This window comes from Megalobrama amblycephala, linkage group LG10, assembly GCF_018812025.1.
Source record: "Megalobrama amblycephala isolate DHTTF-2021 linkage group LG10, ASM1881202v1, whole genome shotgun sequence".
Taxonomy (NCBI): Eukaryota; Metazoa; Chordata; class Actinopteri; order Cypriniformes; family Xenocyprididae; genus Megalobrama; species Megalobrama amblycephala.
This window is the reverse complement of record NC_063053.1, coordinates 22590209-22607445: the sequence shown is the minus strand read 5'-3', so window position 1 is coordinate 22607445 and position 17237 is coordinate 22590209. Positions and strand designations below refer to the sequence as shown.

The following is a 17237-nucleotide window of genomic DNA, read 5'->3' as shown; positions in this document are numbered from 1 at the left end:
ATAAACATCAAATTTTCATTTTTGGGTGAACTATCCCTTTAATGAGATTCTTGTTTCATTTGTCCTTTACAAGATTGTTTTACATTCTTAAAACAATTTCAGTGGGCTAAGAGACAGTTTTTTTAAAAACATATTTATATTTATATTTGTACTCAAACGCAAGACAAAGAGAATGAACTGATTAAGAAAATTAATTTTTAATATTTACTTTTCCACAGTGAGTGCAGTGCATGTTTGGCAGTTAGTGCACTTTGCTGCAACCCTGCACATTTTTAAAGCTCTCATGATTCACAGATTCAGAATTACGCATCTGTTGAGTCAATCAGTAGTGCAGTCGCTGAGTCAGTGTCTAATCACAAAACCTTCCTCGAGAACAGGAAGACACTACATGCTGAAGTCTTTCCTGTCAATGAAAGTACATATTGCAGACAATGAAACAAGGAAGCATAAATAGGGAGCACTTAATATGAAGTTGGGTAGAACTTCCCTTTGACTCAGTATCTGCACTTAAATAAGGGGTTATACTGGGTATAAGGACTGACAGATCCACCTCTCATTCTTTGAAGTAAAAAAAAAAACAAAAAGTGTTCACAAGATTAAAGGTGCCCTAGATTCAAAAATTGAATTTACCTTGGCATAGTTGAATAACAGGAGTTCAGTACATGGAAAAGACATACAGTGAGTCTCAAACCCCATTGTTTCCTCCTTCTTATATAAATCTCATTTGTTTAAACGACCTCCGAAGAACAGGCGAATCTCAGCATAACACTGACTGTTACGTAACAGTCGGGGTGTACGCCCCCAATATTTGCATAATGCCAGCCCATGTTCAAGGGATTACACAAGCCAGTATTAATGTCTGGAGCTGCACACAGCCGAATCATCAGACTAGGTAAGCAAGAATAACAGCGAAAAATGGCAGATGGAGCAATAATAACTGACATAATCCATGATAGCATGATATTTTTAGTGATATTTGTAAATTGTCTTTCTAAATGTTTCGTTAGCATGTTTCTAATGTACTGTTAAATGAGGTTAAAGTTACCATCGTTTCTTACTGTATTCACGGAGACAAGAGCCGTCGCTATTTTCATTTTTTAAACACTTGCAGTCTGTATAATGCATAAACACAACTTCATTCTTTATAAATCTCTCCAACAGTGTAGCATTAGCCGTTAGCCACGGAGGACAGCCTCAGATTCACTCAGAATAAAACGTTAACATCCAAATAAATACTTTACTCGCATAATTCGAAGCATGCATACAGCATGCATGACGAACATATTGTAAAGATCCATTTGAGGGTTATATTAGCTGTGTGAACTTTGTAAATGCGCTGTAATATAGTCGACAGCTCGTGTGGCAGGGAGCACGCGATTTAAGGGGGCGGCGCTGAGTGTAAATCAGTGCATTGTTAATGATGCCCCAAAATAGGCAGTTAAAAAAATTAATTAAAAAAAATCTATGGGGTATTTTGAGCTGAAACTTCACAGACACATTCAGGGGACACCTTAGACTTATATTACATCTTGTGAAAAAGCATTCTTGGGCACCTTTAATTGATATCTGCATGTAGAAAGACAAAAGAGGAAAGATCTTGCAGTTACCTTCCTAGGCTGTGCATTTGAATAACTATACTCTGAGCATTTTAATTTAGTTGTAATAGTTTGTGTGACAGCAGGCCTGAGAGTTTAGATATTGGTTAATGAGATTATACTTTAATGCATTCCTAATTGTTTTACTCTGTAAGTGTTGACTGAGCAATTTGTTTCCTCAGTAGATTTATGGCAGCTTCCAGATTGGCTGGCTAACAATCATGCAGACTTGCCCAGAGCGATTTCTCAAGTGAAGCAAGACCACAGAAGGAAGGGCAAAGGTCATTGTGCTGCCATTAGTGGTTCATGGAGTAACTTCATTTCCCATTATGATTCAAGGCTGGAATTAAACCTGTGAGTATATTTTTTTGTATGGATGGATCTATTATAATTTTGATATTTATCTGAATAGTCCACTGGTTTCTAACCTTTTTTAATAGTGATGCTCATGTCTGTTGACCTACTTTATGATGAATCCCCCACATGTGTACAGATGTGTATGTGCAGTGATGTCTGCACAGTGTTATGTATGTGCGAATAATGCTGTTCTTACTCAGATATGGGTCCATCTGTCCCTCTTTAATCAGCTTTAGCTCAAAGAGGCTTTAGCCCATCTTGTCTGTGCTCCTGCCATTACAGTATCTGCTTTAAGCACTTGCATTAAAGGGTTAGTTCACCCAAAAATAAAAAATTCTGTAATTAGGTACTCACCCTCATGTGTCCCAAACCGTAATACCTTCGTTCATCTTCAGAACACAAATTAAGATATTTTTGATGACATCCAAGGGTTTCTGAACCCCACATAGGCAACAACGTCCATCAAAACAGCCATTTTTGATTTCATCAAAAATATCTTAATTTGTGTTCCGAAGATGAACGAAGGTCTTACGGGTTTGTAACAACATGGGGGTACAATGTCGTTACAAACATGAGTACTTAATGACAGAAATTTCATTTTTTGGTGAACTAACCCTTTAAAATATTGACTGTCTGAGGTCTTGAAGAGCTTTTGTTTGGATGTATGGGAACCACCTCTATATTTAATGATAAATGATTTCATCTTCTTTACTTTGGTAGTGGAAGCTGATTGGTGCCCATCAGTAGGTCAGTGTGCCAACTTCAGTGGGTTGATGGCCCATCTGTGGATGTTCCCACATCTGTACACTCTTAATGCTGTAATCCTGCAGTGTCACACACACATATATTACACCCAACCCGTTCACAGTGTGTCTACAGTATCTAGCCAAAAGAAAGTGGACTGTATGCGGTGAGTGGTGCTGTTAAATGGATTTCTGACCACAATTCAAGAGGACATTGAATGTGAGTTTAATTTTTTCGTAAGTTTTTTTGAAGGCATATTTTGAGTATTTCTTTAGCATTAACAGCATTTGACTATTAACAGCAAATATTCATAATGTGCAATGTAGATACAATCTGTTTTGTTGTGTTGTGTAGAAAATAAGAAGAAACATTGTTAATTGGAGTTTGGTGTGTTTAATTCAGTATGCTGGATATTGTTCTGATATAGAGAAACGATGCGTTTATTCTGGGCTGCCACACATGGTTTCACCCACAGCAAGTGTGTGCTAATGGGTTTACATTTTACTAATAAATCACCAGCATTCATAAACTGGTTGAGAAAGTACATTTACAAGGCTTTTACTGCTCCTCACCTGTGCCAGCATCTCTCATTTAGCTGCTCTGCAAACTAGCATGCCTGGCACTCTTCATCCAAATCTAAAGCAGTCATGGCTTTTGTGAATGTTGAGTCTGTGGGCCTGTTTACACCTGGTCACTTCATGTGTTTTCTCTGATTTGATAGCTGTCTGATCCTAAAAAGACCAGGTGTAAATGCCCTCTGAAACGCTTTTGAGATGTATTTAAATCTGATCACTCAAACCACTTCAGGAGGTGGTCTGAGACTCATTCCAAATGAAACTGGACAAGTGTAAATGCATGTGGTTGTTGAAGCCACATATGTCAAGTTTACTCCTTCCAAAATGTTAAAAAATGAGAGTAGTTGAGTATCTCTTCAGCAAGCCACAAACTGCCACAACTGAAACTGAAAGATTGGTGTCACATCCTGAAGCTTAGAGCATATTCTTCTTCACTAAAATAGTGAGACTAAATGATCTTACCAGTTCTTAGGGAGTTATTTCTCCTATTGTGGTCTTTGATCTTGAAATAAGCTGATAAAAAATACACTCTAAAAAAAAAAAAGTGCTATATAGCACTAAAAGTGGTTCTTGGCTCGTACAGTAATCATAGGGAGCAACTTTTGGTTTTATGTAGCACCTTTGTCAAATGGTGCTATGTAGAACCCATAAGAGGTGCCATATCACATTTTATTTCTTCAACAAAAATGGAGCTAAACAGCACCAACAGTGCTTCTTTGGCTCATAAAGAACCTTTAAAGGTGCCATTTTTTTTTAAAAGATGTAATATAAGTCTAAGGTGTCCCCTGAATGTGTCTGTGAAGTTTCAGCTCAAAATACCCCATAGATTTTTTTTTAATTCATTTTTTTAACTGCCTATTTTGGGGCATCATTATAAATGAGCCGATTCAGGGCTACTGGCCCTTTAATTCTCGTGCTCCACGCACCAAGAGCTCGCGCTTGCCTTAAACAACATAAAAAAATGTTCAAACAGCTAATATAACCCTTAAAATGGATCTTTACAAAGTGTTTGTCATGCAGCATGTCTAATCGCGTAAGTACAGTGTTTATTTTGATGTTTATATTGATTCTGAGTGAGTTTGAGGCTATGCTCCGTGGCTAACAGCTAATGCTACACTGTTGGAGAGATTTATAAAGAATGAAGTTGTTTATGCATTATACAGACTGCAAGTGTTTAAAATTGAAAATAGCGACGGCTCTTGTCTCCGTGAATACAGTTAAAAAAGATGGTAACTTTAACCACATTTAACAGTACATTAGCAACATGCTAACCAAACATTTAGAAAGACAATTTACAAATATCACTAAAAATATCATGTAATCATGAATCATGTCAGTTATTTTGCTATTGTCCTTGCTTGCTTACCTTGTCTGTTGATTCAGCTCTGCACATCCAGACGTTCTGCCCTTGTCTAATGCCTTGAACATGAGCTGGCATATGCAAATATTGGGGTCATACATATTAATGATCCCGACTGTTACGTGACAGTCGGTGTTATGTTGAGATTCGCCTGTTCTTCAGAGGTCTTTTAAACAAATGAGATTTATATAAGAAGGAGGAAACAATGGTGTTTGAGACTCAGGCAATGCGGGCACAGGCAATGTGATAATCATGGAAACAATAAAAAGTTCAAACATTTACACTGTTATCCCTGACATTGGATATATGATTAAGAAAGGGTTCCCAGGTGGCCTCGAATCCAGCAATGTTACCAGAGAGGTAGAATACACATTTTTGGCTCATGTTCACTATTGTTGACAAAAAAACTCTTCACCAACAAACATTTTTACATCTTTATTTTATTTACGGTTCGGTTTGTATCACGGTTTTAGGCTCACAGTTTTGGTACTGTTCGGTATGTGCCATGTTCAGGTAAAAAAAAAATACTACTGTCAAATAAAAATAAAGAAAATAAGAACAAATAATCAAACTACAAGCAACAGCACAAATCAATGCAATAGAGCAAAGATTCAAATAAAATAAACAGTGCTTTTCAGGTATCTAACAGTAGTTTTCAGGTACAGAAAATGAATAAAATAATCACATATAAAATAACACTGCATGTTATCTTCACTGTATAAATCAAATAAAGATAAATCATTATTTAGCTACAAAAGCTATTCAGTCAAGAGCAGTGAGTGATTTCTTTGTCATTTGTTGTTTAATTAACATTAAAAACACAGGCAGCGGGAATAGGCTTCTTTCCCTTTAAGACATAATGCACGATCCAGTACATACTATTACACTTGCTCTTTTTTCGACTATTATACATTCACTCAAAACATAACCGACTATGTTTATTAGGATACTTGCCAAGACGGGCATGTTGACATAATTTTTGTGTGAATTTGTCCGTTCAAACGCATGACTTGAAAGAGAACTCCGTATTTGCGCGATGTCTGAGATAAAGGGCGTGAGTTCTCTTTCACGTCTTGCTCTTGAACGTTTAAATTAGCAAGGCTTAAATGAGTTTAGTTTAAAGATGCCATAGAACGTCTTTTTAAAAGATGTAATATAAGTCTAAGGTGTCCCCTGAATGTGTCTGTGAAGTTTCAGCTCAAAATACCCCATAGATTTTTTTTAACTGCCTATTTTGGGGCATCATTAAATATGAGCCGATTTAGGCTGCGGCCCCTTTAAATGCTCACGCTCCCCACCCACGGAGCTCGCGCTTGCCTTTAACAGCATAAACAAAGTTCACACAGCTAATATAACCCTCAAAATTGTTCTTTACAAAGTGTTCGTCATGCAGCATGTCTAATCGCGCAAGTATGGTATTTATTTTGAATGTTTACATTTGATTCTGAATGAGTTTGATAGTGCTCCGTGGCTAAAGCTAACATTACACACTGTTGGAGAGATTTATAAAGAATGAAGTTGTGTTTATGAATTATACAGACTGCAGGTGTTTAAAAAATGAAAATAACGACAGTCTTGTCTCCGTGAATACAGTAAGAAACGATGGTAACTTTAACCACATTTAACAGTACATTAGCAACATGCTAACGAAACATTTAGAAAGACAATTTACAAATATCACTAAAAATATCATGATATCATGGATCATGTCAGTTATTATTGCTCCATCTGCCATTTTTCGCTGTTGTCCTTGCTTGCTTACCTAGTCTGATGATTCAGCTGTGCACATCCAGATGTCCTGCCCTTGTCTAATGCTTGAACAACGTTTTGGGAAGCCAGAATGTGTATTCATCGACTGAAACATACATTGTCCGAACTGTCTGTTTTACACGTTGCTTTTTTCAACAAACCATATAGATGTGTCGTCATTAGAAATGAACCACGGTGCAAGTACGTGCCGAACCTTAAGTGGAGAACGGTACGGTTCGATTTTTTTACCAAGAACCGTTGCACCCCTAGTCTTTACACTGCTGAGATACAACAGCTCAATCATGACAGTCAGAGCTTGACATATTGTATTTGGACGACTCTCAACAAGTTGTAGGGTGGTGCTGGTGGTTTTATTCCTAAACAGTGAAATGAATCAGCTGTCTTGTCTTGTCTATATTGAGCGTGTACAGAGAGGTGGATTCTCAGTTCCTCACTGTGATAATCGTGTTTTTTGGGTTAGGGAGTGGGGTGGCTGTTTTTGTTGGACTGTTCTCAGTTTTTTAGCAATGATTCATCTTGAGAACTATCGCTGATAGCAAACACTTGTAATGTAGTTAATCTCTTACTTCTAAACTGACATTTCTTGATTTTATTATATCCAACAATTTGTGTAAATTAGCAAAATGTTGTTTTTTTCACTTTCAAGTTCTTGCAAGCAATGCAGTTTGATAAGGACTCTATGAATCATGATCTTATCCACATTTATTCACCCTTCAGAGACCTGAAAGATTTCCCTGAGAAAACCCAAAGCAGCACAATAAAGGAAAGTATTTCCCATGTCACATACCAGACAAGTGGATTTTTTGCTACATTGAGCAGTGCCTGCTTCTTTCACTGACAGGCCAGGTAGTCCTGAGTCAGATAATGCCTTTGAGAGACACAGACACAATAGTTCAAAGGAACAGCGCTGGCATTTGATCCATTGTCCTGACAGGCCTTTGGAGACCACCACCCACAGAGCATCATCTTACCCGGGCAGAAAGTGAGAGAGTGTGGTTTGCTCTGGATTAATTGCAGGTGAGCCGTAATCGGTGGACTGTATTGAGCAATAATCAGCCAAGCCATTGTTTCATAATCTTTGATGGTTTTGATGACTTCTTGGGTTGGTATGCATGTTACTTTTCTCTCATGCTTTGGTCATATGGCTTGAATGAGTGACTAAGCTTCGATTTGAATACCGAGATCTGTCTTGCCAATGTCTCTGGCTGTCTTCAGCCAGACTCAATCACTCTCCGCAATGCTTTGATGTGATTTGATGGAAGGCCTGTTCGTCTGTGTGGTCCTGGTTGGAAGGTATGACCCAGACTGATGTCATGGGTCATCAGATCAGAACATTTTAAATCCACCCTTCTCTCTCTTTTTCTCTCTTCAGGCTCTCAGGGAGATTAAGCAATCTGCCGGTAGTGATGAACAATGGTCATATGACAGGATTAGCCTCCCAATAATGATGACAGTAAATATGTGAACTGAACGCCTTCTGTCATTACATCATCGCTAATAATGGACGGGAAACATGCACTTACAAACACTGTCTGCTGTAACATTGTGCTGACACTAGCAATCTCGTTGTCTCACACATAAGATTCCTGTCAAACACACAGCAATTAAAATGTAATCCTTTTCATTGCAAGTGTTCACACATTATTTATCAGATGACACAATTAGAATGATGAAATGCCCAGTGGCAGTTCATAATAGGACAATGTAATGTTGATCTGTTACAACATTAAAGACTTAAATGTAATCATGATCTGTTTTCATGACAATAAAGAGTGTTTTTTATAAAGGTAAAATAATGTCAAACTCTAAAATCAGAGAATAAAAGCCTAAATTCAATCTGTTCATCATATAAAGCGATCACGTCTCTTGAGAAAATTTGGAGTTAACCATTCAATTCATATGGATTTATTGTAGTCCCTTTATGAACTTTTTGAATCAGCAAAGTGTTAGTTGCGTGGATTACCAATGGAAGTACAGAACCCTCTGATTTCATTAAACACATCTTCATTTGTGTTTCGAAGATGATTGAAAGTCTTAAAGGGTTAGTTCACGCAAAAATGAAAATTCTGTCATTAATTACTCACCCTCATGTCGTCCCAAACCTATATGACCTTCATTCATTTTCGGAACACAAATTAAGATATTTTTGATGAAATCCGATCCACACATTGCACCTTTTGATGTCCTGAAAGGTAGTAAGGACATTGTTAAAATAGTCCACTGATTGCAGCGGTTCAACCTTAATGTTATGAAGCGACAAGAATACTTTTTGTGTGAAAAAACAAAACAAAAATAATGACTTTAACAACAAATTTGAACTGTTGTCATACGCAGTTGATGTACGCAGTGCAGGCTTCTGTGTTCTACGTCTGAACGCCGACTCTGTATTGGCCGGCTCCTGCATCAGTATCACACGCAGCATCGGCCAATACTGAGCCGGCGTTCGGACGTAAACACGGAAGCTCTGCACTGCGTTCACTACGTCAACTGCGTATGACAACAGTTCAAATTGTTAAAGTCATTGTTTTTGTTTTGTTTTTGCGCACTTGTATTCTTGTTGCTTCATAACATTAAGGTTGAATCACTGTAGTCACATGGACTATTTTAACGATGTCTTTAATACCTTTCTGGACCCCTATGTGTGGTTCGGATACTCTCGGATTTCATCAAAAATACCTTAATTTGTGTTCCGAAGATGAACAATGGTCTTACTGGTGTGGGATGACATGAGGTTGAGTAATTAATGACAGAAAATTAAATTTTTGGGTGAACTTACCCTTTAAAGGTCCCGTTTTTCATGGTTTTTTGAAGCTTTGATTGTGTTTATAGTGTGCAATATAACATGTGTTCATGTTTCGCGTGTAAAAAAACAGTATTTTTCACATAATTTACTTATCTGTATACCGCTGTTTCCACTGTCATAAAAATGGGCTGATGACTTCCTTGTTCTATGAAGTCCCTCCTTCAGAAATACGTAACGAGTTCTGATTGTGCCAGCGGTTCCTGTGTTGTGATTCGACAGCAGTATAGCGCATCTTGCCCGGAAAGGTCACGCCTCTTACCATAACGTGGAGATGCACGCGCTCAGTGTTATTGTAAACATGTCTTTAATTTTACCCTATCAATTTGAGCCGGAATCAGACCCGGTGATTGGACTGCGGGATGAAAATAACAGCGTTTCGACGACATGGCGACAAACACACTCTATAAACGCAACTCTTGTGTATTCCTGTGGGCGGAGGTTAGTCAAAAAACTGTTTTAGTGACATCATTAAAGAAGGAAGTAGAGGGATGTAGTCCAAACTGGCCGTTCGATGTAGGCGACTTCTGTTAAATAAAATATCTCGCTTGGCATTGAACTTTGAGCTTTAAAATTTTACAGATTTTATTTATACTCTAACAACAACATTACACACTAACTAAAGTTTGAAACATGGGATCACGAAGAACGGGACCTTTAAGGATTTGGAATGACATGAGAGTGAATAAATTATGACAGAATTTTCAGTTTTGGGTGAACTAACCCTTTAAGACAGTCTTAACTTAGTGGCTATGTTTATGCAACTGGCCCCTGGATTGCACCCCATAAAGAGAGACGTTTGAAATTATAATTATTATATACAGTGATTTATCACAGATCAGTTATTGCTAAATTTGCAACAGAAATCAGGACTACAGGATTCTAAATTCTGATTGAATAAGCCTTATTGACAATAACCAATGAAAATACACCTGTGACAGAATGTCAGCTGAATTATGTATTCAATTCTAGTTTTTATTTTTTTTATTTTTTTTATGGCAAATGTAAAAATCTCAAAGTTAGGCTAATAATAAACTATAGTAATAATTGTTTTATTATGATTTTTATTAACAAATTGTTATTTTTATTATATTGCTATTTGCACTACTAAAACCAATAGTGAGGTGCTGTAATATACAGTATTTCAAATAACCATAACTCACACAGTTGTGAGTGACTAAATGTTTATTTTACTAATGCTTTATTAAAACTAAATAACTGAATAATACTACCAATATTTTTACTTTTTTAAATTTAATTTTTTTGTAAACAATATATTTTTTTTTTTATAGCTGACAGACAGTGCAACATTTCTAAACACTTCACAATATTGCAGTTTTATTTATTGCCTAACTACTTAACAATATTGTTATTGCTACAGGTTGCAATTTAAAAGGAAATCCGGTTCTGCCGGATGAAGTGTGATGGCTAAACATTTAGCATAGCTTTGCTGTCACATTTTGGCATTTGATTTTTCTTTTTATTTTGTCTTTTTGTATGTTTTTTTCCCTCATTGACACTGGAGAATTTTCTTTCCTTACTATTTTTTAAATTTTATATTTTTTGCCTTGTTTTTCAGTAAAATTCACTTTTAAAATTCACAAACATCTGCCAATCAACAATGCTGTATTTAATTAGAATATATACACTTATATTCAGGTATGCTTATCAGGTAATTTTATTTATTTATTTTAGTAATGTTTAGATATTTTACTGGACAACAAGATCAAGATTCTTTATTGTCACTATACTAAAAGTACAGCGAAATTAGAGCAATCTTTACAGTGCAATCACACATAAATTAATGCAAGCTAAACATCTAATTTAAACAGAAAACAGTTTAAGTAGAATGTCCAAATAAACAGTATGATAACCAATATACAGTACAATATTTCAATAAACAACATACCACACAAGACAAAGATATTTGAGTTTTTGTTTTTGCAGTATACATTCAGGCTGATGCTCTACAGTATGTCCGTTCCTAATGGGTCTTTAAATCTCAGTGGCTCTGTGAATGTGTGAATTGTGTGATTTGGTGTGTTTGGACACAGGGCAGATCTTTATCTGCTGGATGGGATACTCAGCCATTGAACAGGAAAGATAACTGTTGAGTCAGCAAAAATCTCTGAACGGTATGAGAGCAGTTTAAATACATACACACAAAAACAGATACACACAGACTTTCCCCCCTCCCCTTCCGCCAAAAAAAAAAAAAAAAAAAAACACCTCAGGCACGAGCCGTTGAGGTCATGGGTAAATAGACGTTTTGAGAGGTATGGGTTTGTGGTTAATTGGACTGACAGCAGAGGGGAGTCAAGGCTGCTGATGTTTATTTACCTCTTTTGTTGTGCCATGAGCAGGAACAATGAAACGCTCTGGCCCTGGCCCACGATGACATTGCCTCTTGTGCTGTCAGGGCCCGGATGAAATGAGCTTCTGCAATCCAAACTTCCTCTTTGCCAAAAGATTTCCTGGGATTCTTCTGCTACGTCAGCCTGAATGAAGGTACAGGCTGAATCTGGATATGGGGTGAGGTCATGGAAGACCTGAGCAGCAATAAAAATATGTCTGAGCTTGTTATACAGAAGTCATTGTCATCTTTATTGAAGGTACGGTGACTGTATAAACAAAGCTTCTCTCTTTCTCTCTCTCTCTTTTTTTTTAGACACGTTAAGTTGCTAATGTGTTTTTAAATGTTTTGTTACAGAGCATGTACTTTAGAGCTACTTTTGGGCGTCTCAAGCATTTAACATTCTGTAGTGTTTTTGTTCTCTCCTTTCTGTTGTTTTTTAGGTCATGATCACACACCCTTATCAAAACACAGATTCAGATCTTCACAATACTCTGGCATTCTGCAGTTGTTAGCATGCAGTGTAGGTGCTCATGGCGGGGCGTTTCTATGGTTGCAATGAAGGACTGTGCTCTTCCAAAGAGAAGAACTTCCCTTCTCTAGCACATTCCTGAGTGTGGCTGCAGGCAAGGGTTGGGCTCAAACCATGTGCATCAATTACAAGAGAGAAACATCATCAAAGCCTGTTTGACGCAACACTGTCAATCAGTGTCTTAAAAATTTTTACACCCCAAGCTCATTTACACCGATTTACAAGTTTGTTTAACGTCACTTTATGCAATGAATCCAAAGGTGCAGTTTAAAAAAAAAAATAAAAATAAAAATTATGTTGCACTCTCATGCACCCTTACTACTACAGTACTACTAATAATTGCAAAAATAATTATATTAATTAGCTATATTACAATTACCATAATTGTATTTATTGTAAATTGAGTATTTTATTGTATATAGTGCTTTTTTAGTGCAGTTTGTAAACAAACTTAATACATCCACACCTATAGGTGTCAGTATAAACAGTCAGCGAAACATGAACATTAGCATTAAAATGTGAAAAGCACACTCTTAAAATTATAATTTATCAAGAGGACTTTTTTATTTTTTTTGTGTGTGCATCTTCCAAAGTAGTTTTTAATTCTTTAAAGGTGCCAAAGAATGTGTTTTCAAAAGATGTAATATAAGTCTAAGGTGTCCCCTGAATGTGTCTGTGAAGTTTCAGCTCAAAATACCCCATAGATTTTTTTTTTTATTCATTTTTTTAACTGCCTATTTTGGGGCATCATTATAAATGTGCCGATTCAGGCTGCTGCCCCTTTAATTGCTCGTGCTCCCCGCCCCTGGAGCTCACGCTTGCCTTGAACAGCATAAACAAAGTTCACACAGCTAAGATAACCCTCAAAATGGATCTTTACAAAGTGTGCGTCATGCAGCATGTCTAATCGCGTAAGTACAGTGTTTATTTGGAAGTTTACATTGATGCTGAATGAGTTTGAGGCTATATGCTCCGTGGCTAAAGCTAACATTACACACTGTTGGAGAGATTTACAAAGAATGAAGTTGTGTTTTTGAATTATACAGACTGCAAGTGTTTAAAAATGAAAATAGCGATGGCTCTTGTCTCCGTGAATACAGTAAGAAATGATGGTAACTTTAACCACATTTAACAGTACATTAGGAACATGCTAACGAAACATTTAGAAAGACAATTTACAAATATCACTAAAAATATCATGATATCATGGATCATGTCAGTTATTATTGCTCCATCTGCCATTTTTCGCTGTTGTCCTTGCTTGCTTACCTAGTCTGATGATTCGGCTGTGCACAGATCCAGACGTTAATACTGCCTGCCCTTGTCTAATGCCTTGAACATGAGCTGGCATATGCAAATATTGGGGGCGTGCATATTAATGATCCCGACTGTTACGTAACAGTCGGTGTTATGTTGAGATTTGCCTGTTTTTCGGAGGTCTTTTAAACAAATGAGATTTATATAAGGAGGAGGAAACAACGGTGTTTGAGACTCACTGTATGTCATTTCCATGTACTGAACTCTTGTTATTCAACTATGCCAAGATAAATAAAATTTTTCATTTGATGGCACCTTTAAAAGCAAGTTTTGCACTTACAAGACAGACAGGAGATTAGCATCTTGTTTGCTAAAATATCGCATAATCAGCTGAAGAAAGGTGTTTTCATAGTCACCACACCTTGAAGATCAGATTGATTTTATCACTTCCTGGATAGTGCATGATTCTGATTACAAAATTCGGGTGGAACGGAACATTTTTTGTGAACTATGCCTTTAAGTACTTATCAAATTGCAGTTTATTCTGTTCTGTGAATGACTGGGTTTGCCTGTAGGCTGAGGGACAGATGCTGTATGAAAGAATGAAATGCTGTGAGGAATGCAGTGCTAGCCTGAGAACACACCATTGGCAGCACCGGTGATCCTGAACTAATTCGGACAAGAGCCGGAACGGGAGACAGCAACCCAAGCACCACTCGGTTAACCCTCAATCTCTCCTTTTAAACATTATGCCGGAAGAGCGCGTGCGTGAGAGAGAGAGAGATGATTGTTAGAAACCGACTGTTGCCGTTTACTCTGCTGTTGGCCTTGGATTCCCATAAGCTTAGAGGTCACCACAACCAAACAGCAGGGGTGTAAGAATGATCCTAATGTTGCTTCTTGAAGGAGGAATAAAAGATGGCTTTAGAGGGATCGGGTGTCAGCCGGGGTCAAGGCAAGTGGAGGACCTTTGGCAACTTGAGTATGTAGCAGCTTGCCGCTGTCTACCGTAGGATATAATACCCATGAGACACCAAGTGGGTGGAACAGGAAAAAGATCACAAATGGTGCCTCCTTAAGAATGGTGATTTAAATTTCTTGGGGTACTTGGTTTTTAATAGCTAAAAAGATTTGTTTTATCCCATACCAGACAGGTGGGAAACATAGGAATTGTTATGTTTTAATTAAATTATTATTATTTTTTAAATTAATTTTTTTTTTTTTTTTTTTTTTTAAAGCAGCAATTCTATCACTGCTTTTCTTCATTATTTGATTAATATCAGCTGTCATAATCTAAAAAAAAAAAAGCACAAACACAAAGAACAAAAAACTGCACCAGGCAAATAGTTCTGAGATTTTTAGCAATTTGTTTGAAAGCCTGTTTTTCCCCAGAGTAAAAAATAAAACAGGCAATTGAGACAAATAAAGAAGTAAATAAGTGTGTTTTTACCAAAAACAATGACAGTTACTGTAAATTGTTTAGTGAATTTGCCCCATAGACTTACCAACTAAAGAAACAAAACTTAAACTCGCTGAGACAAAAGTCCCATCTAAGCAAGTACATAAAGAGATCTGTCTGGGTTTTGATTATAAGTCGAGCATGAACAGCATTATAAGTAACGAGAGTTGCGTAAAGTTACGCATTACTTTTAAATTTACAACAAAATATCTGAGTTACTTTTTCAAGTAAATAACACCAGTTACTTTGTTTTCCTCTTTATTAACTGACAGCTGCATCCTTCTCTTCTGCAATCCAGAAAGTCTTGTTTGTTTGAACTGTGCCCTCTACTGTACAGGCATGAATTTGCATTTCCTTAATGGGCCGTTCACACCAGACACAACTTGCGCAAATAAATTGCGCTATTCGCGTGTAGTTAGACGCTTGAACATTTTGAGTTTACTCGCTTCATTCGAGCGTGAAATTCACTTCACAACAGACGCGAATTTGCGCCATGAGAGGGGCTTCTGCCAATAAACACATCAACTCGTCAATGGGTAAGTAGTTGTAAAATACGGCGAATAAGCTCAATTTGCCGGCTTTAGCTAGCTTGTAGTCGCAATATGTATATATACAGCTCAAACTGAGTAAAGAGCATTTTTTACAACTTACCAGATTGTCCGACCTCCTCGCTCACTTTCTTCCAAGCAAGATCCTTTTTATTCCTGTTTCTATAAAAGTACAAAGATGTATCGTACAGCGACAATAATTTTGTCCTCCATTGTTGTTTCGGATTTCTGCCTCCACTTGCTACGTCGTAATCACGTCACTACTAAAAACAAACAATCAAACATTCCAGCCCAGATGAGAAAAAGTAACGCAAAAGTAACGTAACACATTACTTTCCATAAAAAGTAACACAATTAGTTACTTTTTTAGGGAGTAACGCAATATTGTAATGCATTACTTATAAAAAGTAACTTTCCCCAACACTGAGCATGAATAACCCTCGTGGCTATTCGTGATCATTTGAAAAGGCCATTCAGTGTCAGGAAATGAAACAGTACTATTCCCTCATAAGCTAATTGGCTGGATTGCAGGTGTCTAGTTTCCTATAACCGTTTCTCCGGCACAATAAATGTCAATTCCCTTGGTTACAGAGCCTATTGGCAAGCTGAGGATCCGTGTTTGTTTCTGATGAAGTTGGATAAGTGCACTTTTCAGTATCAGATGTAGGTGCGCTATTCCCAGTTTTGTGATTAAGTTTGTGTTCCTGTGCTGAAATATATTGTCACGATGCTCATTTGTGCTCCAGGGACTCAGCAGGACACCACAAGCCCGAGAAGTGGTTCTCACAGCTCTTGGCAGCTGATCGCAGGACGTTCATTAGCCTCTGTCAACATGCATATTGTGTGTGTGACTGTGTGCATGCGTGTTTGTGTTCTTTCAAGAACCGGCTTTGTGCTTTGTTAGTGGCCTGTTACTCCGGTAAGTTTATATGATGGTACTTTGAAACCCTCTTTGGCAGCATATAATAGACACTGAGGGTCGGCTTGAAACGGTTCCTTAAACAAGAGGTTTCTGACTAAATTTGGCCCTAAATTTAATTCCTATTTTTTTTTTCTGCAAACTAAACTGGATGCAAAATAATTTTCACACAAGCATACTCTGTTTGTTTCATCCCACTTATATGTGTTCCAAACCAGTGAAATGTAGTGCATCACTTTTGGAATGCTGCTCAGCAAATCAGATTAGAGTACTGAGGAACTAACACTTTGATCATGTTCTATGTTTTATAAATAAACCATTTGAAGTGATTTCATATGCTTTATTCTTTTGTATAAACTCTTTATTTTAATAGGTCAAATATTATGAATAAAAAAGGGTAAAACAGGTGGATAAATAATTACACTCACTGCTGAAGGTTTCCGACTTCACACAGCTGCCTGTAATCCATCTGAGGACATTACACCATGTTCGACAGCAAAGAGAAAGAGGAGGGGCGGTCACATGATCACTTTCGCTCTTTTGCTGCTTTGTCTCGTGAACATCTCACACACTGACCCACAAACACACCTCCACACAAGCTGAACTGTGTGTTATAAAACACAATTCTGTCATTTACTCGTTCTGTTGTTCCAAACTTGTATGACTTTCTTTTTTCTGCAGAACACAATGGAAGATATTTTGAACACAACATTGTACAGCATTGACTTTCACTGTATGAACAAAAAACACTAAGAAATTGTAAAACAACAACAACAACAACAACAAAAAAACGTATTTCTCATATAGGTTTGATCGGAACGACATGAGGCTGAGTACGGTAGAAATAAATTTACCATAAAAAAACTGCAACTCAACATTTAGGTTTTTTTTGCCTTGGGTTCTGTCTCATAAGCCCATGGCAGACCCACTCGTTGTGAGTAAACACATTCCTCAGCTGCACAGCATGC

At 37.2% G+C, this 17237-nt stretch overlaps 1 protein-coding gene across 3 annotated transcripts in view; it reads left to right on the top strand.

The window, feature by feature from the left end:
* Window positions 1-17237, top strand: part of LOC125277155 — a 63780-nt gene that overhangs the window by 10016 nt on the left and 36527 nt on the right. Inside the window, exons 3-4 of one of the 3 annotated variants that reach the window (XM_048205448.1) lie at window positions 1781-1949; window positions 2673-2915. The gene's annotated coding sequence lies outside the window, so the exon portion shown is untranslated. Of the gene's footprint in view, window positions 1-1777; window positions 1950-2672; window positions 2916-17237 lie in introns of all 3 variants that reach the window. The other 2 variants (XM_048205447.1, XM_048205449.1) reach the window with 2 other exon arrangements.